Source organism: Leopardus geoffroyi, chromosome C1 (genome assembly GCF_018350155.1).
Source record: "Leopardus geoffroyi isolate Oge1 chromosome C1, O.geoffroyi_Oge1_pat1.0, whole genome shotgun sequence".
Classification (NCBI taxonomy): domain Eukaryota; kingdom Metazoa; phylum Chordata; class Mammalia; order Carnivora; family Felidae; genus Leopardus; species Leopardus geoffroyi.
Genome location: NC_059328.1, coordinates 180285237 through 180290642, shown reverse-complemented (window position 1 = coordinate 180290642; position 5406 = coordinate 180285237). Strand labels below are relative to the sequence as shown.

At 32.4% G+C, this 5406-nt stretch overlaps 1 pseudogene; it reads left to right on the top strand.

Annotated features, from left to right (window-relative positions):
• The first annotated feature begins 4582 nt into the window (after positions 1 to 4582).
• On the top strand, positions 4583 to 4750 carry LOC123600072 (annotated as a pseudogene).
• The last annotated feature ends 656 nt before the right edge of the window (positions 4751 to 5406 follow it).

Sequence of the window (5406 nt, the reverse complement as noted above, 5' to 3'; positions counted from 1 at the left end):
TAATGCTTATTTATTTTGTAGAGCTGGGACGGGGGAGGGGCAGAGAGAAAGGGACCAACATACGAGTTTCCTAACCATTTTCTGTTTGTCCTTTCACCTATTCCATCCCATGTTATCAATTTTTTTTATTGATGTTCTTGGCTTAAAATCCTAGAGTTGCTTTGGTTTTTCTGACATAAACTTATATTAGTTAAAATATTGATACCTGTGAAAATCTGGAGAGCAAAAGTGATTTTTAACTTTGTCAAAAATTATCAGGAGAAGCTGATTATTTTTCAGTAGCTATTTACTTTGAGGATTTTCAAAAGAATAATTGTTTGACAGCATGCTTGAGGATAATTCAGCTAAGTTTATAAGAAAAATTAAAGCTAAAAGTCACATTTAGAAGAGAAATCTTCAGTGGTACCTGTATTAGAGATGCAATATTTTGCTTCATTTGGCTTTAAAATGTTAGAAGAATTTTTAATTTATTTTGAAATGCTTTTGATTATGGTAACAGTTACTGGGCTTGCCCCCACAGAATGTCACATGAATAAAATAACTTTGTTTTTTTATTATAAAATTAAAATTTATATTATAAAATTTATATTATAAAATATAAAATTACTTTTCTTTTGTTTAGTTTTCCTAATTCTTTTTGCCTTGTAGAACTAAACTGCTCTATTTTAGCATTAACATAGATTCTAACCATATACTTTGACTATTGTCTATAAAATAAAATATTAAATCAATAAGAATATTGAAATATGAAAATGAATGTAATATTTATGAAAGTGTGACAAGAGAGAAAGGGGGTTAATCAGGGTGAAGGATCACTGTTTCAAACAGAAAATATATGGTTATTTTCTCAGTAGACATATAGCATTCAAAATTTGCTGCACCATATATGATTAGTGGGAATGAAAATGAAGGGAACTTTGGTAACATCTAGCATCATTGCATAGTTACACTGTTTTTAATAGATTCACTTCTAAAAATCAAATTTAAAAACACATTGTTAAAATGTGATAAGCAATTAGTTGCAGTAGTATTAACAATAACAAAATAGGAAGCCCCCCCCCCAAAGGTCACTAATAAGGGACTATTCAACAAACACTTTTGCATCCTTTTTTTCCCAACTTTTAAAATTTATTTATTTATTTTCAGAGAAACAGAGAGAGCATGAGCGGGGGGGCGAGGGGGGGGGTGGTGAGTGGTGGTCAGTGAACAGGGCCTGACACACGAAACCGCGACATCATGACCTGAGCCAAAATCAAGAGTTGAATGCTTAACCAACTGAGCCACCCAGGTGCCTCAAACTATTTTGCATCTTGAAGAATGAATACTATGGTGCTATAAAAAGAGATGATATCTATCTTTACATATTACTTAGGCAGTGGTTTTCAATTGGGAGTGACTTTGCACACACCTGGATTCATATCTGGAGACATTTTGATGATCATGACTTGGGATTCCTACTGACATCCAGTTTGTAGAGGTCGTGAATGCTCTTAATCAACTTACGATGCATAGGACAGTCCCCAAATAAAGAATTTCCAGCCCCAAATGTCAGTAGAGCCAAGGTAGAAAACACTTTACTATGGTTATCAACACCAGGATATAACTTTTAAGTGAAAAATATGATGGGGGAGATAATGTGTATAGTATTCTATCACATAAATATATACACATATTTATTTTTTTTCTAAGCCCAAAGAGTATCCGGTTTTCATAAACAATCATGGTATTTCAGGCAGGACATGGGCAGACAATCATTAGCAGTCTACACTTTTAAATTAAAATATTAACAATTTATAAATTAAAAAGTTTTGATTGGAGGGACAGAATAGAAAGGAGCTAATAGGGATAAAACTAGAATTATCTGAATAGTTCTCCATTTAATTTATATGTAAAATGTGCAATCCTCCCAAAATGAATAAAAAGATAAAAAAATCTAATGGCTGTATGATATGTTAGATTTTTCTTGTCAGAAATAATTTATCCAAAAAGAACATTTCTGATGGATTGAGAGAAAATAGAGAAGCCACTGGGTACCATGATCAAGGAGAGCATATTATTTTTTTTTATTATTGTTGTTTCTAGGAAGATTGAATCCAAGCGAAGAATGTGAAGAAACAGAGATTGATGCTATAAAGGGAAATGGGATATTTGATAGAGCTAAGATTCAGAGAATAGGGAGGGAATAGAATAAGGAAAGATGGTAAGTTTGTAAAGAAGGAGGAAGAAGTGTACTTCTTCTTCATGTTACAATGGAGATACAAAGAATGAAAATACAGGGACATGTTGAGGCAAAGAAGGTAGCAACTGAATAATCCAAATTACCTTATCTTTTACACCATTTATGGAAAGCAAAGAGGTGGGATTAGATTATGAATTTGAGGAATGTGAATTGTGTGGGAACTGTGGATCCAGGGATATTTTAGAAGTAAATTAGAAAAAAAAAGTGAAAATAATTTTTTTTTTTAAGTTCTGAAGATGTTTGAAATAACCTGTAAGGAAATCTGGACTGTATTACTATGTATCTCTGGCAGCCAATGTAGAGCATCTATTTAGGCTGCATAAAAGATAAAGATAGAAGTAAGAATACATTAAATTGCCTTGTTTTCTACACTAATTTAATTGTGTTTTAATATCCAACTTCTCCAACCATTTTTTTTTAATTCTTTTTAACGTTTATTTATTTTTGAGACAGAGAGAGACAGAGCATGAACGGGAGAGGGGCAGAGAGAGAGGGAGACACAGAATCGGAAGCAGACTCTAGGCTCTGAGCCATCAGCCCAGAGCCTGACGCGGGGCTCGAACTCACGGACCACGAGATCGTGACCTGAGCTGAAATCAGACGCTTAACCAACTGAGCCACCCAGGCGCCCCGAACCTTTTTTTCTTTTTGAATAGTTTATCCAATATATATTTATATGAAACAGGAATCCAAGCCTATGAGCATACCAAACATGTTTATATCTAGTACATTTATATAGCAATCATGAAATAATATGCATATTTCTAGGTGACAAAAATGAGCCTGTGTTGTGGCACTTATACAAGTATTGCCCATAAATAACAAAGTCATAGGAGTTAATAGTAACTCTCTTCCCTGTTTTTTGAATTTACCTTATCTGTTAAGATGCAAATTAATAAGAATAATTGAGTATCTGGAAAATTTCCCAGAAAGTTATTTCACCAAAGATGTTCAGTTTAAAATTAATTAAGTTGTTTTGGTTTTTGTTTTTCATCACTTAGATAATGATGATGCTTGCATGAAAAAAAAAATGCTGAATTAAAAGTTGTAATTTTGCCACTAGATCACTAGATGGTATGCAGTTTCTTTAAGGAAATTTGAATTAAGAAATGTGTAAAACACTGAATTCATATCCAATAGCTAACTTTATTCATTTAGTGATATTTATTTCCCTCAAAATTAATATATTACTACAGAATATTTTTAACAAAGACTATAGTCATCTTCCTATTATTATGTAGTAAGATGATGGCTTTCCTGATTGTTGATTAACTATTAAAACACGTCATTTTTGTTTATAATTTATAGCGTATTACCACGTCTACCTTGGAATAGAATTCATAAAAAAAAGTGATATGCTAAGATACCTATAAAACATGAATTTTATTTTTACCAGTTCTTCAAATGCAATAGAATATCATTTAGGTTAATATTGACAACTGATGTCCAATCTGATGTTGTGCCTTTAATAATAGGCATCCTTCAGGCTACATAATTCAAGGTTATCATAATAAAAGTCCCAGACCATTCCACACTTAATAACTGAACTATACTGATTACTGTTTTAAGCCCACCAAAGTACAAAGGACACTGGACAATTAATAATACTTGGGCTATCAAAAATTAAAAGTCATATAATTGCTTAACTGGATATTTATGAAATATTGGAAATTATAAAACATTAAATGAAATTGCTCAGCTCTGATTTAAAGCATTTTCCAAAATCTCTTTATAGAGTTAGAACATTTCTGTTCTTATTCAATACCTACTGTGCAGATGTGAGCCATTTGTATGGAAATGTTTTAGTATAAAGGTAGAAATTGCCTTTGATATGCAGAAAAATCATAATTTGGAGTTTAATGTTTAGGTAAAAAGAAACTGAAATTTTAAATTCTAATACTATTTGAAATTTTAAAAGAAAATATGATGTTGGAATTAATTCGTAAAATGAATTTATTTTTGTTTTTCAATTAAAATCTTGTGTGGGCTTCTGATTTCAGCCAAGATGGAGTAGCCACATTCTTCCCAGTTCTTACCTTACAACTACCAGAATAAGACTAAAATTGGAGAAAGCACGCTGCCCATTCAAACTTATTACATAGCTATAGCAATGAAGAGTGTGGCATTCTTAGAGGAATAAACATGCAGATCAATAGAGTTCAGAAATAGATGCATACAATACTCCTGGCTGATTATTCACAAAGGTATAAAAGGCACTCAATGTATATTGGGTAGCATTTCAACTAATTGTGCTAAAGCAGTTCCTTACCCAAAGGCAAATGACTGACTGAATGAACAAAACTTCTACCTGTATCTCACCCTTATACAAAATGTTATAGATCAATCGCTTCTCGGCCTTTTGGCTAAGATCAAGTGCAAAATGTTATAGATCATGGATCCATAGATTATGGATTTATATATAAAACATAATGCTGTAAATTTTTTTAGGAAAAAAAGTACAAGAAAATCTATGGGATGTAGGGTAGGCAGAGTTCTTGGACTTTACTCCAAAAACAGTGTCTTTAAAAGCAAAAAAAAAAACCCCAACAAATTGCACATTATCAAAATTAAAAGCTGTTGGCCTGCAGTAGACCCTGTTAAAAGAATAAAAGACAATCTATGAAATGGAAGAGAATGTAGATTATATAAAGAACTTTCAAAACTCAACAGTAAAACTATTCCAATTAGGAAATGATCAAAATACATAAAGAAACATTATGCCTAAAACAATTTAAAGATGGCAAATAAACATAAGAAAGATGTTTATTATCATTAGCTATAAAAGGTAAGCAAATTAAAACCAAAGTGAGATTTTGCTACATGAAGCTATCATGATGGCTAAAAAGGTAGAAAAATAGTGACAACACCAAATTCATTAAGGGTGTGGAGAAACTGGATCAATCCTATATTGCTGGTAGAAATAGAAAATAATTATAGCCACTTTGGAAAAGACTATGACAGTTTCTTATAAGACTAACCATCCATTTACCATACAACCAAGTAATTGTACTCTTGTACATTTATTCCAAAGAAACAAAAACTAGGGGCGCCTGGTGTCTCACTTGGGTAAGCGACCAACTTCAGCTCAAGTCATGATCTTGTGGCCTGTGAGTTTGAGCCCCAGGTCCGGCTTTGTGCTGACAGCTCAGAACCTGGAGCCTGCTTCA